Consider the following 23029-nt stretch of genomic DNA (forward strand, 5'->3'; position numbering starts at 1 on the left):
ATAGCGCAACCCATGGGCAAGCACTTGTCTATGAAAAAATATCCGTCGTAACGGAAACCCATGAGTCTAAAGCTCTCGGGATGCAGGGGCAGCAATCTAAAAGCGGATTCAATATCCAGCTTCGCCATGAGTGCTCCCCTGCCCTGGCTTTTCACAATCTGCACCGCTCTGTCAAATGACTGGTACTGCACTGAACACTGGTCCCTGTCTAGGGCATCGTTCACTGATGCCCCCTCTGGATAAGATAGGTGCTGAATGAACCTAAATTTTCCCGGCACCTTCTTCGGGACCAGCCCGAGAGGTGAAATCACTAACTCTGGCACCGGTGGGGCGCTGAACGGACCCGCCATCCTGCCTAGTGCCAGTTCCTTTACAATCTTGCCCTGCACCACGAGCGGCTGCTCCGCGATGGATTTCAAATTCCTGCTGCTAACTGAGGAAGGAACCGCTCTCGCCACCGGAATCCTGAAACAATCCCTAAACCCCGCCCTTAATAGCTCGGCTTCATCTGGCTTTGGGTACCTGGACAGCCACTCCAGGATCATACCTAATTTTACTGAACTAACTGTCTTTCCTAAGCCCTGCCGCTGCGGGTAGCTTCTGTGCGTGACTAGCCCTTTTCTTTCTGCAGTCCCTGGCGGAGTGGTTCGCACTGCAGAATGTGCAGGCGTGCATAAACTTGCACTGTGCCCGTGCGCACTGCGACTCATTGAAAGCCCAGCATTTGAAATCCTGCTTCTGCGTGCCAGGCCTCCCGGCCCCGGACTTTTGCCCTGGCGGGCCCTTCTCCGCCAACCCGCTAGATTGCGCCCTGAGCCACTCGTCCACATCTCTGACTCCGAAGTCGATGGGCGTTCCCCCCTGTACTTTCTGCCTGAACGCCTCATCGTACCTGCGCCATACGGATCCTCCGTATTCCTTGTACACAGAATAAATGAAATCTGTATACTTTAGCAAGCCCGCTCCTGCGTCTGGGTAGGCCTCTGTATAACAGCCTGTGTAGGCAAACATGCCGCTGAGCCAGTGCTCAATGGTCTTGTATGCCTCAGACTGCCCTCCCTTCACTGCGGCTCTTTCCTTGTCCTTCAAGCCCGCCTCTGTCAACGAACAAATGTCCACAAATGCGCCTTTCACAATCTCCTTCCTAGTTTGCTTTGGCAAGTGCCACGCCACTGACCCCAGGGCGCAGCCTACTGCCACCCCTTCTTGTAGGAACCCTCCTAACTTCTTTTGCTGCACCTGCCCCATCTGGTCTCTAACTGCATCCGCACCTGGGATGGCCGCCTTCTCTTTTTTCTTGTTTGCCCTTGCTAGCTTCAGCTGCTCCTTCAACACCCTACACGCATCATCCTCGTCTGACTCTGACGAACTACCTTCCTGTGTGTTGCCTTGTACTGCTGCCTTACCGCTAGTCACTCCCGTAAATGTTACAATGGCAGTGCTAACATCCTGCGTTAACCCCTGCCTTAGCATTTTCCTTATGAGCATCGCAAACCTTGTTGCTCTCACTAACCACCTGCGCAATCCCTGGATAAACAGTTACATTATGAGAATTGCCAGTATTATTGCCTTCGCTAACACCCTGCACAATCCCTGCATTAACATTTAAATTATGAGCATTGCAAGTACTATTGATGTTCTCACTCTTCCTGATCGGAGCAGGATCGTCGGCCCCGCTGGCAATGGCGGTGGCTGGATTAGTCGCGGCCTGTTCGGCCTGCAGCGCTGGTACTGGAGTCCCGCTGAATGAGGCGTGGACCGTGTCGATGTCTCCTTGCGCTGTCCTGCGTGGCGCAGCTAAGGTTGCGGTGCCATGAAAAACCGCCTGGGTGGTATCATGGCTGCGCGCCTGTCCTGATGCTGTAGGAGCCCCATCACGTGTGACGTGGGCCGTGTTGCAAATACGCTCCGCTGCTAGTGCTCCCTGGTGCTTCTCCCTTTGTGCTGGCTCAGCCCTGCCATACCGCTGCGGACTGCTGCGGTGGTTGTCTCTGCTACTTTGTAAAAACAGCTGAACATCCTTCTACATCCCTTGTGTTAAACGCTTGTCTGAATGCCTGCAGCAGCATCGGCAGCCTTGGTCCTGCGCACTGCTCCCTTGTGGTGATGCGCACTGGTGGCGGGCTGACCTTGCGGGCGATAATTGACTCCTTAGGCTCCCATGGGGGGATGGAAAACGGTGCCTGCTCCTGGGGGGGGGAGAGGTATTGCGGGGAGGCATGATATTGATATTGGGTACTGCTCAACTGGCCCTCCCGCTGGCTGTGGTGGGTCACACTCTGCCGCCCCCTGCTTCTCGGGGTGAAACAAGGTGGCTGCGCTGCCCTTTGAAATAACTGTGTATTGGCGAGGTACACCCATGCCCCCTGTGAGCCTGCTGTGGCATCCTGCTCACCATCTGCCTCTTCAAACCTTTGCGCTTGCCCCTCTGACCCTCTTGGTGAATTGTCTCTGTGTTCTGGATATAATGTGGGGATTTGCCTCGCCGGCCCTATGGGAGAGCTGGGGGTGATCCAAGGTTGTGGGCGCAGGTAACAGTCCTGCTCTTCCCCTCCCGACTCGGGGCCATCTGACTCTATAGCCACCAGAACATCATCTGACATTGCCGGCCATCCACTCGCCCCTTGCGAAAGCTCCTGGCTGGGAAGTACTCCCCCTCGCCCTTTGGTTTTAGAAGCCCCGTCTGGCTGTTTGCTGCTTGGTCTCCTTTTATTTTCGTGCAGCCGCTTTGCACCTCTCCGGCCACCAGAGGGAGCTCCGACCACGTGCTTCCTAGAAGAGCTCTGCTGCTGCCTGCTTCTTCCTCTCGGCACTGCTCTAGGCTGCAAGTCTCGCTGCTGGGATGCCTCCCGAAAACGCTGGGGCAAGGCCCTCTTCCTCGCCGCACGTGCCTGCTGTACTTCCATGCCGCTGAAGGTAAGGTGCGCTGCTACCCGCGAATGCCTTGGCCCCCCGCCTTCCTCCCGATTTAAACCCTTGTGCGCTGCGCCGGCCCCCGATGGCCTCTACTGGCTGCCCTTCGCCCCAGGTGTGAGAAAGGGGAGGACGGGCATACCTGCCCGTCCTCCCATTTTCCTGCCGCTGGCCCGCGGGCCGCAGGGCGCCCCTCCTCCCTTAAATCGCTCCGGCGCCATCTTCGCGGCACCTCGGCTCCCGTACTCACCTAGAGCAGGCACGTCTGCAGCTCACGCTGAACACATGACGCTCCACTTCCCGATGGAGTCTACCGGAGGAGGTGATGCTGCAGCTTCATTGACAAAGACCCTGTCCTTGCACTGATACAGCCGGAGCTGCAGTGCATCCAGAGCGTGAACGCCCCGAACTCCACAGCCGACTACACACTCCCCAGGAGCGGCAATTACAGCACTATGTTTTCCCGTTCATACGGGCTTATCATCATCACCATTTTCTGGCCTGAATTAACTAGCAATACCAGCGCCAAGCCACCTTGGTGGCATTTACAACAGAAGTCTGCAGGTAAATCATTTGTTACTACATTTATTTCATGACACAGGCAAAATAACGTATTAACACGTTACAGTACAACTGGACAGTGACTCTTATCAATCTATTTTTGATCATCCATCTAGTTACCTGTGTGTTCCTGTGGTACCACCACCTGAATATTAGGACTATATATTTTATTATTTTTTTATATATATATATATATATATATATATATATATACTTTTTATGTAATGAGTAATTATTATGGATGCATCCATTGTGTTGATGTGATATGTTAAAATGATTTTTTAATAAACTTATACTTATTGTCATTGAAACATCTGATTTGGGTACGTTACTAATTGACCCCAGACCATATGGTTGCCTATTTTTATATATGGTAGCTGATACTGGACTGCTTGTTATTAATTTACAAATTATAGTTTTGTTAAACAACTTGCATGAACTCGTTGCAAATGACGTAACAGGGAGGAGGTGCCTAGATGGTTAATGTCCCTTCCTCTGCTAACTTTGGCTTTACAAATAGAACAGATGCCTTCACAACTGTTGTTAGAATTTAGATTAAAATAATTCCACACCCAAGACATTGCTTTTCTGGCTTTCTTTTTATCATTAGCAAGAGCTGCTGCCATTGGTGGCTGATTTACGCAAACCACATCTTTATCATCAACATCCACATTAGCGTCAGATAGGATACACATTTCCCCCTCATCCTCCTTTTGCACTTCCTCCACACTATCATCCTCATTTTTTATTATTTCACCATCTGTCATGGCGTCAGTGATCCGCTGTGAAACTGGGTGACAGCTGTTATACTTACTTCCTCTATCAAAGGACTGTTTAATAGTCAATTGGTTTTTTGAAATTACTTCCGATCACAAATGAGGATGTTGATGATGATGCAGGTGTTGGAGATCGAAGGCGCTTGGATCCCACAGAGAGGGAGCAGGTAGGTGACACTGGACTTGTTACGTTTTGGAACTTGGCGACATACACTTTGATATCTGATGAATGCGCTCCAAGTGACGCAACAAGGAGGAGGTTCCTAGGTGGTTTATGTCCCTCCCTCTACTCACTCTTGCTTTGCAATGGTTACATATGGCTTGACAACTGTTGTCCGGATCGGGATGGAAATAATTCCACACGTGAGAAGTAGATTTTTTTTGTCTTTTGCCCCGGCATGACAACAATCTGCTTTGGCTTTTTCAAACCATGGGCAACAGCTGTTGCCTTACTTACACAAAGGACATCCTCGGCATCAACAACCTCATCATCCTTTGCACCTTCAACTACCAAAATATCCTCCTCCTCCATGTGCAATTCCACAGAAGCATCCTCACTGACTACGTCTGCAAGATGTTGACTGCCCTTCCCCACATTTACAGAGGGCACACAAATGTTGGAACTTGGAGGATCCTCCAGTACACTAGTATTTAGGTTGGGCAAACACATGACAACCGCGGACACACTTGCACTCTCCTCAGGGATTTGTGATTTTGATTTCTCAGGGCACATAGTTGGTTTTTCTGGAGCTGTCTTAACAACTTTCACATTTTTAATTGGACCACTACTACTACAAGCAGAAGGGCTATCAGAATCAGCAGTCTTCATAAAGAAAGGCCAAGGCCTTATCCTTTCCTTGCCACTTCGTGTAGTGAATGGCATATTGCCAATTTTTTGTTTATCTAAAGGCAAATTTCCTTTCAATTTTTTTTTTCTTAACTTCAGTAAAACTTGCTTTACCATATCGATGGCGTAACTTAAGCCCTGGGGCATGGGCCTTCATAGAGGTTGAGGAAGTTGACAGCCTTGCACTGCTGGCGGCAGCTACAACATGTGGTTCTTGGCCTTGCTCTCCTGTCATGTGACAGCCCTCCATATTTTCTGCAGTCTTGAAGCAGTGTCACAATCACCAATAGTGTAGCCAAGGTACGGTTACAAAATTCACACACGTGCAGTCATGTGCACACACAAAAATATTAGAAAAAAAGACAAATGATGATTTTTATTTTTTGTCAGCTCCAGAAGAACTTGGCTCCAGAGCAACGATTGATCACGACTGGAGTCGGGCAGCACTAGGTTGCAACTTGCGTTGCTGGTTGGATCTTGTGCGGTACTACGGTTAAGCCTAACACGCACGCATGCACACAGAAAAATATAAAAGACACTTTGATTTTTGGGGGGGGGGAGTTTAGAACTTGGGCCCAGAGATGGACACTGCACAAGCCCAGGACACAGCAGACAGCCCAGATGGATCAGCAGACAGCACAGTGACAGTGACAGCACCGTGACCAGAGACCAGAATGGATCAGCGGACAGCACAGTGACAGTGACAGCACCGTGACCAGAGACCAGAATGGATCAGCACAGACAGCACAGTGATAGTGACAGCACCGTGACCAGAGACCAGAATGGATCAGCAGTCACCAGCCCAGGACACAGCAGATAGCACCAGCACCTCTCCCAGCCCTACACTACCCACCCTCCCTGTTCAGTCTCCACAGCCGGAGTGAAATGGCGTCTGTCGCGTGGTCCCTTATACACTGCATTGATCATAGAGACGAAAGCTCTCGAACCGCAAGATTTCGTCTCTATTGTTTTGTGTCGATTTGAGAGATCCGAGTAAGGCGGGAACATCTGAGCCTGCTTGGGTCCGACTCGGCTATGCTAAATTCGGGTGGGTTCGGATCTCTGGAATCCGAACCCGCTCATCTCTACTAAATATCCCTTGCAGGGACAGAGCTTGCGATAAAGCTCTGTCCCTGCGAATCCCCTCCGTACACTTATCACGGTATTTTTGCAAAAAATACCATGACAAGTGCCCCGCGCCAAGCATCGACCGGCCACCGCTAAGCCCTGCCCCCATCGCTAAGCCCAGCCCCATGCGATCACGACCCCCGCCTTCCCTTAATTACACTTACCTCTGGTGATCGGGGCTTCAGTGATGTCCTCCGTGGCTCCAGTCAGCTGATCTCCCATCCTGCACTGGGACCCGGTCAGCTGCGATCTGACTACTAAAAATAAGTGATAATTAGGGGTTGAAGTAGAATTTTACGAATTCTACTCCAATTGCCCTGTAATAACTGTAGGCGATACTAAAATAATGTGAAAAGGGTGTGAAAACACCCTTTTCACTTTATATTAGTAAAAATAATGATAATAAATAGAGCCCTAAGGGACATGCGATGGCTCTCCCTGGGCCCCACAGATTACCAATGAGCAGACATGCACGGCTTACAGTACATGCATTGCATTGTATTAGAACAGGATTGGTGCATCGGGGGTGACAGCGGGGGAGCCACGGCATCCTCAGTTCAAATGATGGATGATGAGATCGATCATACCCCTCAAGTCGGAGCCGCTGCGGCTGTCTCTGCTGGCGCCACACTGAATGCTGGGAGGAGGTAGGAGGGAGGGGAGGCAGAACCGCCATTGTGTGAGCAGCTGCAGTGAGGAGCCTTACCATCAATTGCCAGAACCAACGAGAGCCAGCTAGGCCAGCTGACCTAGCAAAGTTACCAGACAGCACTGCCAGCAACTAAAACTAAACACCAATAAGTACAGTACTGTATGTTGTTAAAATGAAATAAAATGATTGTGCTATATGAATACCCACAATCACCATCTAATATCACCTGTGGTTCTGTTCCTGGCATCGCTTTATTTGCTATTGGTTACATGAAAATAATCTGGAATATCAGATTGTCTGCATATGAAGCGTTTCTAATTTGCTCTAAGAAAATGTAATTATTTTAATGATTGTACTTACAACAACCGCATATATTTTTGTTTTGTATGTGTTAGTATCTTATCGTGTTATAAGTGTCATCAGCCTGACAGACTGCACCTCTGTGTACTTTTAATATGATCAACAGTGTGGTACAGTGTTGAGACCAGTAATATTTTCTTCATACTGTAAAATATTAAGCACTATATACTAGGGGTGTGCACCGGCCACTTTTCGTGTTTTGTGTTTTGGTTTTGGATCTGGATCTTTCTTCGTGTTTTGGATCTGGATTGGTTTTGCCAAAACCACCCTTCCGTGTTTTGGGTTCTGGGTTTTGTGTTTTGGATCTGTATTTTTTTGAAAAAAAGCATAAAAACAGCTAAAATCACAGAATTTGTAGGTTTTTCTGCTCCTATGCTATTATTAACCTCAATAACCTTAATTTCCACTCATTTCCAGTCTATTCTGAATACCTCACACCTCACAATAGTGTTTTTATGTCCAAAAGGTTGCACCGAGGTAGCTGGATGACTATGCTAAGCGACACGAGTGGGCGGCACAAACACGTGACCCATCTAGGCGTGAAACTGCAGTGGCAGACAGGATGGCATTGAAAAACTAGGCCCCAAACTGTACATAATGCAAAGAAAAAAAAGAGGTGCAAGATGGAATTGTCCTTGGGCCCTCCCACCCACCCTTATGTTGTATAAACAGGACATGCACACTTTAACAAACCAATCATTTCAGCGCCAGGGTCTGCCACACAACTGTGGCTGAAATGATTGGTTCGTTTGGGCCCCCACAAAACAAGCTGGCAATTAATCTGTCCCTGCACAAACTGGCTCTACGGAGGCAAGATGTCATCCTCATCCTCCTCATCCACCGATTCCTCACCCTCTTCAGTGTGTACATCCTCATCCTCACAGAGTATTAATTCATCCCTGCTGGAACCACAGGTCCCTCTGTACGTTCTGGAGGCTGGTCTCCCTGGAAGAGTTGATAATTCATTTTATGAACATCATCTTCTCCACATTTTGTGGAAGCAACCTCCTACGCCTTTCGCTGACAAGGTTCCCGGCTGCACTAAACACTCTTTCGGAGTACACACTGGAGGGGGGGCAACTCAGGTAAAATAGAGCCAGTTTGTACAGGGACCTCCAAATTGCTTCTTTTTCCTGCCAGTACAGGTACGGACTGTCTGACATGCCTACTTGGATGCTGTCACCGATGTAATCCTTTAACAGACAGACGCACGCTTGTCGCTGCTGCTTTGAGGATTCAAGTGCGGCTACAGCCCACACAATTCACAAAGACAGAAAAAAAAAAAGAATATTTTTATTGTTTGTGGAGCACACTTTGAGGGTTACACCACCCTTTAACAGACAGACGCACGCTTGTCGCTGCTGCTTTGAGGATGCAAGTGCGGCTACAGCCCACACAATTCACAAAGACAGAAAAAAGAAGAAGAATATTTTTATTGTTTGTGTAGCACACTTTGAGGGTGTCACCACCCTTTAACAGACAGACGCACGCTTGTCGCTGCTGCTTTGAGGATGCAAGTGTGGCTACATCGCACACAAGTCACAAACACATTAAAAAAAAATTTTTGATTTTTTTGGAGCACTTTGAGAGTTACAACACCCTTTGACAGACGCACGCTTGTCGCTGCTGCTTTGAGGATGCAAGTGCGGCTACAGCCCACACAATTCACAAAGACAGAAAAAAAAAGAACAATATTTTAATTGTTTGTGTAGCACACTTTGAGGGTGTCACCACCCTTTAACAGACAGATGCACGCTTGTCGCTGCTGCTTTAAGGATGCAGGTGCGGCTACAGCCCACACATTTCACAAAGACAGAAAAAAAAAGAACAATATTTTAATTGTTTGTGGAGCGCACTTTGAGGGTGTCACCACCCTTTAACAGACAGACGCACGCTTGTCGCTGCTGCTTTGAGGATGCAGGTGGAATCTAGATGGGATTTGGAACCGAGGACACACTACCTCCATCAATTGTCTAAATCCCACTGCACTAATGTCGGATACCGGACGCACGTCTAACACCAACATAGCAGTCAAGGCCTCAGTTATACGTTTTGCTTCAGGATGACTGCTGTCGTACTTCATCCTCATCGCTAGGGACTGTTGGAGGGTCAATTGTTTAGTAAAAGTAGTGATGTTCCTACTTCCTCTCTGGGATGATGAACAACTCCCAGCAGCAGCAACAGCACTAGGAGGAAGTGGTTCTTGATCTTTCCCTATTTTATTTTTAACGGAGAAAGTTTGGTCCTCCATTTATGTTATATTGATATATATACGTGCGGCTAAAGCGCACACAAACACAGAAAATATTTTTTTATTTTTGCTGGAGAGTAGTGCACTTTGTGGGTTACACCACCCTTTAAGAAATGAGCCAGCCGGCTCTTTACTTATGGGACACAGGCGCACGCTTGGCGCTGCTCCTTTGTTTGATGCACGTGCAGCCACAGTGCACACAAGTCACAAACACAGAAAATATATATTTTTTTGGTTTGGAGTGTACTTTGGGGGTTACAGAACCCTTTAACGGTCAAGCCAGCCGGCCCTTTACTTATGACACAGGCGCACGCTTGCCACTACTTTGTTGATGCACGTGCGGCTACTGCGCACACAATTCACAAACACAGAAAATAATTTTTTTTTTGGTTTGGACTGGAGTGTACTTTCAGGGGTTACAGCACCCTTTAACGGTCTAGCCAGCCGGCCCTTTACTTATGACACAGGCGCACACTTGGCACTACTTTGTTGATGCACGTGCGGCTACTGCGCACACAATTCACAAACACAGAAAATAATTTTTTTTTTGGTTTGGACTGGAGTGTACTTTTGGGGGTTACAGCACCCTTAACGGTCAAGCCAGCCGGCCCTTTACTTATGACACAGGCGCACGCTTGGCACTACTTTGTTGATGCACGTGCGGCTACTGCGCACACAATTCACAAACACAGAAAATATTTTTTTTTTTTGGTTTGGACTGGAGTGTACTTTCGGGGGTTACAGCACCCTTAACGGTCAAGCCAGCCGGCCCTTTACTTATGACACAGGCGCACGCTTGGCACTACTTTGTTGATGCACGTGCGGCTACTGCGCACACAATTCACAAACACAGAAAATAATTTTTTTTTTTGGTTTGGACTGGAGTGTACTTTCGGGGGTTACAGCACCCTTAACGGTCAAGCCAGCCAGCCCTTGACTTTTGACACAGGCGCACGCTTGGCGCTGCTACTATGTTGATGCACGTGCGGCTACATCGCACACAAGTCACAAACACATTAAAAAAATAGTTTTTTATTTTTTGGAGCACTTTGAGGGTTACACCACCCTTTAACAGACAGAAGCACGCTTGTCGCTGCTGCTTTGAGGATGCAAGTGCGGCTACAGCCCACACAATTCACAAAGACAGAAAAAAGAAGAATATTTTTATTGTTTGTGTAGCACACTTTGAGGGTGTCACCACCCTTTAACAGACAGACGCACGCTTGTCGCTGCTGCTTTGAGGATGCAAGTGCGGCTACAGCCCACACAATTCACAAAGACAGAAAAAAGAACAATATTTTTATTGTTTGTGTAGCACACTTTGAGGGTGTCACCACCCTTTAACAGACAGACGCACGCTTGTCGCTGCTGCTTTGAGGATGCAAGTGCGGCTACAGCCCACACAATTCACAAAGACAGAAAAAAAAAGAACAATATTTTTATTGTTTGTGTAGCACACTTTGAGGGTGTCACCACCCTTTAACAGACAGACGCACGCTTGTCGCTGCTGCTTTGAGGATGCAAGTGCGGCTACAGCCCACACAATTCACAAAGACAGAAAAAAGAACAATATTTTTATTGTTTGTGTAGCACACTTTGAGGGTGTCACCACCCTTTAACAGACAGACGCACGCTTGTCGCTGCTGCTTTGAGGATGCAAGTGCGGCTACAGCCCACACAATTCACAAAGACAGAAAAAAAAAGAACAATATTTTTATTGTTTGTGTAGCACACTTTGAGGGTGTCACCACCCTTTAACAGACAGACGCACGCTTGTCGCTGCTGCTTTGAGGATGCAGGTGGAATCTAGACGGGATTTGGAACCGGGGACACACTACCTCCATCAATTGTCTAAATCCCACTGCACTAATGGCGGATACCGGTCGCACGTCTAACACCAACATAGCAGTCAAGGCCTCAGTTATACGTTTTGCTTCAGGATGACTGCTGTTGTACTTCATCCTCATCGCTAGGGACTGTTGGAGGGTCAATTGTTTAGTAAAAGTAGTGATGTTCCTACTTCCTCTCTGGGATGATGAACAACTCCCAGCAGCAGCAACAGCACTAGGAGGAAGTGGTTCTTGATCTTTCCCTATTTTATTTTTATCAGAGAAAGTTTGGTCCTCCATTTATGTTATATTGATATATATACGTGCGGCTAAAGCGCACACAAACACAGAAAATATTTTTTTATTTTTGCTGGAGAGTAGTGCACTTTGTGGGTTACACCACCCTTTAAAAAATGAGCCAGCCGGCTCTTTACTTATGGGACACAGGCGCACGCTTGGCGCTGCTCCTTTGTTGATGCACGTGCAGCCACAGCGCACACAATTCACAAACACAGAAAATAATTTTTTTTTTGGTTTGGACTGGAGTGTACTTTGGGGGTTACAGCACCCTTTAACGGTCAAGCCAGCCAGCCCTTTACTTATGACACAGGCACACGCTTGGCACTACTTTGTTGATGCACGTGCGGCTACTGCGCACACAATTCACAAACACAGAAAATATTTTTTTTTTTAGTTTGGACTGGAGTGTACTTTGGGGGTTACAGCACCCTTTCATGGTCAAGCCAGCCGGCCCTTTACTTATGACACAGGCGCACGCTTGGCACTACTTTGTTGATGCACGTGCGGCTACTGCGCACACAATTCACAAACACACAAAAAATATTATTTTTTTAGCACTTGGGGGGAGCACCCCTGATGGACAGAGCACCCCCTGGACAACACTACAGCACCCCTTTAGGACTGGGACACTGCACAGGACTTTGGAGTGGACACAGCCCCTATGGAGAACTGACTGCACAACACAGTCCAGCCAGCCCCTATGGACTTTGAAGTAGTGGACACAGCCCCTATTAACAACAGCAGCACAGCACAACACAACCAGCCCCTATGGATTTTGAAGTAGTGGACAACAGCAGCACAGCGCAGCACAGCACAGCACAACACTACTCTGCTCTACACTACACTACACTACACAGCCCAGCCAGCCCTAACTCCCACCCTCCCTCTTCACTGTCCACAGCCGAGTGAGAAAGTGGCGCCGACGCGGGTACCTTATATAGGATCCAAAACCCGCGAGACCCGGAAGGCGGGATGATGACGTTTTGCCTCGATTTCAGATCCGAATCAGGCGGGAAAAGTCGAGCCTGACTCGGATCTGCCTCGGATCGGGGGGGCTCGGGGGGGTTCAGATTTCAGAAATCCGAACCCGCTCACCCCTAATATATTATATATATATATATATATATATGATGTGGTCACGTTCCTGCCGGCTAGGGATGCATTATAGGAGTCGAGATACCGATGCCTATGATAATCCCAACGCCGGAATTAGGGTTGGCACCCTACTGGGAGGGTTAGGGATAGGCTAGGAGAAGGGGTGGATAGGGTTAGGCACCCCCCAGGAGGGATAGGTTTAGGGAGCGGGGATTAGGTTTAGGCACCCCCTGGGGGAGGTTAGGGTTAGGCACTAGGGGGGAGGTTAGGGTTAGGCAACGCTAAGGGAGGGTAAAAGTTAGGAGGGGGAGGGTTAGCTTTACTTACCTCCACTGTCTGCATGTCATCCTTTCAGGCTCATGTTATCGAGATTTAAACCAGCAGCTAAACAGCCCCCAGCATTACAATCCCATTCCATATATATATGTACATATACACACACTGTATACTGTTTTATAATTGTTGCTTTGGTCGGTCCATGTATCCTATACCTACACAGAAATATCAGTTGCCAATGACTGCTCTATTACAGATATGTAAGTTTTTACTGTAGCTTCAGTGGCGGCAAAGAGCCTCTTCACGGCGCACCTGGTCCGGGAGACTCCGCCGCACCGAGCAACCTTTTCGCTGAAAGTGTGCGCCTTTTTCATACAAATAAAACCACTCGAGGTGACAATGCTGCATTGCTAGCGTGCACTAACTACTGGGGTGTGCAACTTTTGTACATCAAAGTGTGGCCGAGTCTGAATCTGTGAAATAGGGCTCCGACACCAGTGGCCACATCTTTTACCTCACACCAAGTACCATTGAGCTTAATCTGAGACTTTGCACATGTGTGAAACCAATTCCTGTGTGTTACTGTCGCAGACTAGAGACTCTAGTGTTATCATTATATCATTATATTTTAAATATTTGAAGGAGATTGTTTTTCATTACAATATTATGTTTATACAGTACAATATTCAGCTTATCTGCCTACCTTCATTATTTAACCAATTTACAACACACTTTATACCCTTAACAACAACATAACTGTTTTAGCAGGGTTGGGGGAGAATGGGGGGCAACTTAATACTGTAAAGAATATACAGTTGTATAGGAAATAGAGGTTGCTGTAGGTGAAGACCGGACCTTCAGTTCTATGGGCTCTATTTACTACAATCCGCATTTGTAATGCAGATTGTAGTGTGATATTAATGACTGAATTCGCATTGCGGATTCAGGCAATATCACAGGGATTTACTACAAATCCCTTGCAGGGACAGAGCTTGTGATAAAGCTCTGTCCTTGCGAATCCCCTTCGGAGCCTTATCATGGTATTTTCGCAAAAAATACCGTGATTAAGTGCACGCGCATGTGCCGACCGGTCGCCGCTGCTACCCCCCGGCGCTAAGCCCCGCCCCCGATGCTAAGCCCCGCCCCCCATGATCGTGGACCCCCCGCGACCCCTCCCTTAATTACACTTACCTGCATGCTCCGGGCCTCCGGTGATGATCTCCATTCCTCCGGTCAGGTGATCTCCCATACTGCACTGGGGCCTGATCACCGAGCCGCAGTGCACTGTGGGAGACCAGCTGACCGGAGGGGAGTCATCTCCGGTGACCCGATCACTGGTCCCTGGAGTCAGGTAAGTTAATTTTTTTTTTTACTATTTTTTTTTTTCCTTTTTTTACAGTAATCAGCTTGCGGTCTGTTAAGACCACACAGCTGATTACAGGGACCGACTCCCGGCTCTGCTCTCGGCGTTAGAGCAGGGCAGGAGGCCGGTAACCGGGGGAGATCCTGGATAATGTCACCTCCAGGTGGCGTTATTATCACAGGGCTTTCCCCGATATTTTTTCACATTTCATTTTTAGTAACTCCGGTCAGATCACATTTCCCATTACAGTTATGGGAAATGCAATCTGATTACTAAAAATAAGTGATACTTAGGGGTTGGAGTAGAATTTTACTAATTCTACTCCAATTGCCCTGTAATAACTATAGGTGATACTAAAATAATGTGAAAAGGGTGTGAAAACACCCTTTTTCACTTTATTTTAGTCAAAACAATGTTAATAAATAGAGCCCATAAGTTTATTACATTACTGGCTGCATACATTATAACTTCATAATGATTTGGTGACTTTAGAGTGATATGCTGAGAAAGGAGAATATTTGCATTCAAAAATGTCTTCATCTTATGCCAGGATTTGACTCCATAAGTCGCTCAGGGCTTTAGTTTGCCATACATAATTACATTATAATTTCCCATTGTTCTGTGAGTGACATCTTGAATGGTGTTAATTTTGTAAAATGAGATGTTTGCATATTCCTCTAAGGGCCGCTTAAAAAAGACGCCCAATTCCCTGCTTCCCCAATCTGTCCGGAACTGCCGATCCAACGGTCTGAAACGCCAATCGGTGGCCATGGATGGTAGCTAATCCGCCGGGGAATCGGAGAAATTTTTTATGTTAAAAATTCCCTATTTGCCGATCCCTGTCATATTTTGGTCGTGATCAGCAAATCAGGCAAAACATTTTGGATTTCTTTCACCAATGCCCCGGCGTCTGGGGATCGGGGAATTGTGACAATCCGTCACTGATATATAGGGGCTGTTGGATAGAATGCAGAGCTCAGAGGCCTCAGGTGTGACTACAAAAGTAAATATTTTGTCTACTTATAAATACAATCTATAATGTGTCCTCATGTAACTATCCTTGCTGTCATCAGCTATTCTGAAAGTTTCAGCTAGTGATGCATGGATTAACCTCAAAGAGGGGAGATAACAGTGAATGTAACATTGCACTGGATGTTCTGTAAATGTAATTTTAATTTTTATACAGATTTATTTAAAGATAAATGTATAAATGATGTTATTTTCATTGTTTAAGAAAACTAAACCCCTTTCAGTCACACTGAGAATCCCGGGAATTTGGCCTACCTCAGCCAAATTCCCAGGTTGCCGCATATGTCTGAAATTCCCTTCAATCGACCAGGGAATTTCCCTGCTTATGTCTGCATGGTGCTACCCGGGAATTAAACCCCGGGCTGCACCAAGCAGCTTTTACATTGAGTTGGCAGTGCAGAGCGTTCTATAGGATGCTCAGCGCTGCTGCTCATCACCCCCCGCGCCGGTGGCTGTGTACAGAGAACCCCAGACGGACGCCGGGGATACCCGCCGGCGCTGGAGATCGCCGGCGGGTCCCTGCCACAGCGGGCTGCCCAAACTCCTGCTAGACAGAAGGGGAGATATAAATAATATAATAATAGTAATAATAAAATAAAATGGCTGCAATGATTGGTCGGCTGTCTGCTGCATGATGATGACATCATCATCGGCAGCCAGAGAGGGGATAGGCTAGGAAGAGCAGAGGAGAGGCAGGTAATATTAAAAACGTAAAAAACCCGGCTTATGTCTCAACCAAATACCCGGGAATTTGCACAGGAGTAATTCCTGGGTCTGAGCAGGAAATTTCCCGGGTCGTATGTCTGAAAGGGGTATTAGTAATCCTTCAGAGATCCATCTGTATTAAAATAAAAATTAAAAAAACAGCAAAAAAAGAAAGAAAAAGTGTGCATATACCTTATAATTAACACAGTCAATATTAATAATAATAAAATAAAGACTCGGAGACATAGATTTGGCAGAATAAAATTTGTTAGCTATTTATTTGAGACATGTTAGGAATATTCAAATAAACTAAAGTATGGTGACAAAGAAATGACGGCCATAATCAGCCCACTCCAAAAATGCACAACCCAGCTAACATTATTACCAACAATATGTATCCGCTCAACCTTCTAACATCACTACACCCCACCCCGGTATGGTGTTGACACAGTACCCATCAGGGTGGTCCGGCGAACAAACAAGTCAATGAAGATGGCCCATCCAAAACCATAACATTAATTAATTCAACCAAATTTGCAGTCGAAACTGTGACTTGACGTTCTTTCCCACCAAAGCAAAGGTCTGACTACAGTACTATCGCACCACCACCAAAATACCCTAAAGCAATAACCTGAAACAGATCCTACACAAAAAAGCAAAAGTCTCCCCTCAGACAGATGGACTGCATTGGATCTATACAAATAATTATAGCGGAACCTAATTATGGAATGTCCAACCACACTACCACCATTGGCCAATACAAATTTTGCAAATGCTGCATTCTTCTTCTTTTTGGCTCTGTCAATCAGGGCCACCACACCAAATAGGCCTCGGCACAATAAATAACCAAACTATTTTGCAAGAGGACCAAGCTGATGAAATACTGCCCATATCATTCACTATGGAGCACTCAATTCCAAACCTGTCATCTTTTCCACCGAGATGTATCAGCAAAACCTCATGAACACAAAATTGTTTAGCTAAATTGAAAAGCTTAGACTGCAAGGCCCACCACATCATACCTCTCACACCAATCCACCAAACACACTCCGACCACAGAAAAGCAGGAGCACCATTGGAAGCCATGAACCTAGCAGCCCAAAACACAAACAAATGACTAAAAATCCACACTCTAAGGGGTAAATTTACTAAAGTGAGAGTTTTTAGAAGTGAGAATCAGATTCTACTTAACGTTTAACTAGCACCTTCTAGAAGATAATAGCTAGAATTTGATTGGTTGCTATGGGCAACATCACTTCTAGAAACTCTCACTTTAGTAAATTTACCCCTAAGAGAGTAAAATGGAACACCTATAAGGAGGGAGAAAGAAAATAAATTGATTTTAATATGAATTTAACTTGTAATGAAATGGATAATCTGCCAAAAGAAAAAAATGTTTTACTTAAAAACAAGTAGCCGAATCAAAACAAGCTTCTGTGCCAATTTGAAGCAACATAAAGACACACAAGGGTAAACTAGGAACCAAGGGGGGAGGGGGGAGAGGCTATGGAAGGGTGGGTAAACTAGGGTAACACAAGTAATAACTCGGCAAGAGGTAAAACCAAAACCTGCTGAGGGACTGTGACTTTGAGATTAAAATATATCCAATCAGCTGAATTAGGTCCGTCAGTTCAGGCAAAAAAAAGGCCAAATCCCTCAAGACCCCCGCTGCCAACAGCGGCAAGTAGCTAGTCCCCGAGTAGGGTAGACAAGGGAAAGACAAAACACTAGACACAATGACCAACAGATGGGTTTAATTATTAAAGGCAAAACATTTGCCTTTACTTGGAGTCTGGGATGAAATTTCTTGTCATAAGCACGCCAGACCGTACCACGCAAATTGCGATGCAAGCTGTTAATCAGATGCAGATACAGTATCTGATAATGTTTGTGTGTTCCTCTGGATGGGTCTTTAAATAACAAGCAGCGAACACACAAAGACCTGCAATCCAATTACCATAGGATTTGAAAGCGTCGAACCAGATGCCCCCTTTCCCTTTCGCAGCCTTAAGCTCTTCTTTGGCCTTCTCGGTGAGGACAAAGATGTCCACATAAGCACCCTTAGTGATATTATGTTTGAAACCGGGAAGCAGGCTGCTCAACACAGCCGTATTCTCACAACGGACCCTGTCGGACCGCCCAGAGTGGGATGCATGTGCACTCTTTTTGTGCAAGCGTGGGTATTTAGACAATTTATGCCACCATTTGGCCTCGCACTTCACATATTTAGCCTCCCGCTTGTGCGCCTTCGTGGAGCTGCTAACACCTGACACTAGCGAAGAAAAGGATGAGGATGTGATACCTTCATCAGCAACAGGCGTGCGCCAGCCTGCACTTCAACGGAACCAGCTGCCACAATGCCCACAGATGTGAGCCTCCCGTCACAGCACTCAATATAGAAGCCGCGGCAGGACGGCGTGAGCCCGCACTGAGGCCTCTGCAGTGAGCAGCACCAATTGAGCCACCACTGCCTGCCACAGCTATCGCACCAGCCCCAGACACATCTAGGTACAGGTAGGGGGGTTCATTACACGCCGGGCACGAAGCATGGGGGAACAATAAGAAAAGAGATAGAAATGGGGAACAGCTAAGAAATAGGAGGACAGGGAAGGCAGGAGAAGACAAATCTGAGAGATTAAAGATTGAGGGGTCTATTTACTAAGCAGTGTTAGGAGACAGAGTGAAAAGTGATAAGAAAGTGAAAAGGTGCCAGCCAATCAGCTCCCAACTGTCATCTCACAGGCTGTGTTTGAAAAATGACAGTTGAGAGCTGATTGGCTGGCTCCTTATCACTTTTCACTCTGTCTCCTAACACTGCTTAGTAAATAGACCTCTGAGTTTAAGAAATAGCAGAACAGGGAAAGAAGGAAAAAGGCAGTAATCTGAGAGACCAGAGACTGAACTTAATAAAAACCTAAATCACAGTATATGATAACCAGAGCAAAATGCCAGCACTTATCCTCCACAGGTGACAGGAATAAAGAGGCTTAGGGGTAAATTTACTAAAGTGAGAGATCTTAGAAGTGAGTTTTAGGAGAGATGTTGCCCATAGCAACCAATCAGATTCTAGTTATTATCTTCTAGAAGGTGCTAGTTAAATGTTAAGTAGAATCTCTATTGGTTGCTAAGAGCAACATCTCTTCTAAAACTCACTTCTAAAAACTCTCACTTTAGTAAATGTACCCCTTAGTATCAGCCCACAAAGCCTCACATAGCACATATATAGGAATGGGTATGTAATGCCTGCTGTAGGGATGCCTCCTGTCATATTCCCGAAAGTAGCATCCCGACAGTTGGAATCCCAACAGGGAACCCCCCCTTAACCCTCTCCACCCACACCCTAACCCTCCCTGCTAGTTTGTAAACCTAACCCTCACCCCTTCGTACCTAAACCAAACCCACCCCCCTTAGTGTCTAACCCCCTCAGTGGTGCCTAACCCTAACACTCCTCCCTAGGGTTGTCTAACCCTAACCTCCCCCCCAAAAAAACCTAACCCTAACCCCAATACGCTCCTTAATACTAACCCTTCCCCCACAGCTAGCGCTAAGGATATATATATACACACACACCCCCTAACTATCATAGTACAAACCAATCACATGGTGGCCCACCAAACAGCCCCGAGACTGGAGGTTTAACCCAATCCACTCTCCTTTAATCACTCTATTTCTCAAAAAGGTACAATCTCACCGCACTAGACTTCTGATGTTTATAGTGAGTCTCCTTCTTCTGGTTGGTGTCCCTCAGATAAGGCGTGAGAAGACATCGAAGTTGTTGCATCGCCTGCGGCACAGGGGGCAAACGTTGTTAATCTGCAGCCACTGTCTCAGGCAAGGAACGTGGAAAGTATGCTGGCAGGATGTTACTGCCATTTCCATTTCAGCATCTATGTTGGAGATGCAGATGGCGCAGAACTCTACTTCCTCTTCTCTAACAATGCATCTGCTGAATGTGGGCAGACTGGGCAGAATGAGCCTCAGGATGGTGTCCAGAATGAGGCGTTCTGCATTCTGCGCAACCTGTTGATATTGGCTGGCAGTTGGCTGGTTCCTTGCTCTTCTAGAGGATGCTCCATTTCTCACTCTTGTTGATCTTCTTCCAGCTGATGGTCTGAGGCGTCCTGACCTCAGCCATGTCCCAGTCATGCTCTGGTTTGGTCCATCTGAAAAGACATTCATATATTGTAGATATAACAAATAGCCATATGTAACATGTAAAGATCAAATATTGTTGGCATACGATAGGAGTTATTGCAATAACATGATTTTTATATACTGTATATTATCTTACGATACAAAGGGCCTCATTTATCAACAAATTTTATCATTCATAACGAGTGATAAAACTCATTGCGTATAATAAATTGGGCTCAAGCCAATCAGCTCCGAACTGTCATTTTTCAAACAGATGACGGTTGAGAGCTGATTGGTTGAAGCACCATTATCATACGTAATGAGTTTTATCACTCATTGTGAATATATAAAACTCGTTGATAAATGAGGCTCTTAATAATCAAAAAAGAGCTGCAGTAGTATAAGTGTATGGATGCAGGCCCCAAATGTTTAGGGGTTCCTGATCAGTAACTGACTAACAGCATGGAACGGGCCACCCAGTAACACGGGACACAGGGCCTGATTCAGACTTGGGAATAGAGAGAGATATCTCTCTCAACTGATCATCTTGGTGGGACCAGGCTGCACTGCAGGTGGGGCAGATTTAAAATGTGCAGAGAGATTTAGATTTGGGAGGAGTATTTCCAAACTGACATCTAAATTGTAGAGTAATAATAAAAGCTGTGCAGTATTTGTGGGCTACATGCAAAATCAGCCAGTATTTACCCCACATGTAAAAAAATGTATGTATTTCATTTTACACCCCTTGCATTGCAATATGGTGTGTTCAGGTTCACAGAGAGATATCTCACTCTTTTCCCAACTCTGAATCAGGCCCACTGTCCATAGACCACTATCATAATGCCTCCCACTTCAAAGGACAACTGCCAAAGAATGAGAAACTGGTCTGAAGCTGGGTACACACGTAAAGATTATCTGTCCAACCAGCCAACTAGTTGATTGGTTGGAATGAAAATCTGGTAAGGTATGACAACAAATGACAATGAGCAATTTGCTTCTAAACGCCGGAAAATGGACAAAAACTGTTGTTTGAACAAATTGTTTAGTTCAAACATTTAACAAACTTGTCTGACGACCATTTTCATCTGTTTTCTGGCATTTAGGAGCAAATTGCTGATCATCATTTACTCCCATACGTTACCAGATTTTCATTCCAACCAGCCAACTAGATGGATGGTTGGACAGAAAATCTTTACGTGTGTACCCTGCTTAAGATTTAATTTACTGAACATGTTTCTTACCTTCGTTTCCAATCAGCTGAGCTAACTCCCGTCGGCTCATCGCAGCTGCTGATAAAGTGCCAAATAAGATGAAAAGTAGGTGCACAAACTAACAAATAAACAACAAACAGAAAGAAAAGGCACAGGTGTGATTGTGCGCTGATCTCCGGTCACTGGTGAATCGCTGGAAGCAGTCACTAGTGGGAAAACTCGCTCTCTCTTGTGAGGCCTTTCTCATGCGTCAGCGACAGCTTCAACTGAGGAAATGCCAGTGATATTGCCGTGCGCTGGGGTTACATACCCGGCCATACAGTGGGCACCTGACCATGGCTGTTGTTTACATTTGAATGTGGCATGCGGGCGGCAGTTGGTGATGGCTGTGCGTCACATCAGCTCTCTGCCCTATACCCCACATCATCATCTTCCCACTGATATCACACAGGTACACCAGTGGGAAATCAGTGGGAAACGACAGGTTAGTGCTGAGGGGTAGTTACACCAAAAACAGAGAGGTTCTGCTACTGGACCCAGTGAGCTCAGCTATCATTGCTGCTGCTATCTCTGCTCTTCCTTTGGTGATCTCTGCTGATGGGCAGAGTTGAGCGTTTGTGATTTTGTTGCTTGGCACTATTTCCAAAACAGTCGGATCGATGAATAATATGGAAACCGGTATTCAGACTACACACTGAACAGCTAGATGCAGGCATGGGCTCCTACACTTGTAGGTGTTCTTATAACCAGACATATGCAGATGGCAGCCATTGTGCCAGCCATTCAGTGCATCTTTTCTCACTATTCATTATTATATCCAATCGAGTTGGATCACATTTGATTGATTGTGGTGAACCCACACCAGGAACATATTTTTTTTAATGTGACCCAGTTGATCAACCAAGGATGCCGGGCGTATATAGCTGGTATTAGAGCGGAGTCAAATATTGCATAATATACCCAACAAAGAAACCTATGTAAACCCATAAATTTGCAATTAAAACCTATTTAGTTAGGCAGTAAATGTTGTCACTCAGTCCCACATTGTCAGTGACTATAATGCTACTTTGCAGCAGTGGCATATCTAGGGGAGCTCCACCTTCCGCCTCCCGCAGAGGGTGACGTCTCTCCCATAGTACAGAGCGGGCCGAGAGGACGGAGGAGCGGATGGCAGCGGGCGCAGAAGCGGGGATTCAAGTAAGTGTTGGGGTTTTTGTGTGTGTGTCTTTGTCCTTATATATGTAAGGGGCACTGGCACTGCATAGGGGGGACCACTAGTGAGGGCACTGCATAGGGGACCACTACTAGCGGCACTGTATAAGGGGTACTACTGGAGGCACTGCATCAGGGGCTCTGTATAAGTGGCACTACTGGAGGCACTGTATAAGGATGCACTACTGGGGGCACTGCTACTGGGTACATTGCATAAGGGGTACTACTACAGTGGGCATTGTAAGAGGGGCACTACTACTTGGGGCATTAAGGTGCATACGGAATGGAAAGAAATGTGCCCAGAGTGATGAGAAATGGTGGTGTGTCATGTTGACACGCCCCCATTTTCAGTGACCACGCCCCTTGCACCATGTGACCACGCCCACT

Source organism: Taudactylus pleione, unplaced genomic scaffold, assembly GCF_031769625.1.
Source record: "Taudactylus pleione unplaced genomic scaffold, aTauple2 ptg000199l, whole genome shotgun sequence".
NCBI classification, from domain to species: Eukaryota; Metazoa; Chordata; class Amphibia; order Anura; family Myobatrachidae; genus Taudactylus; species Taudactylus pleione.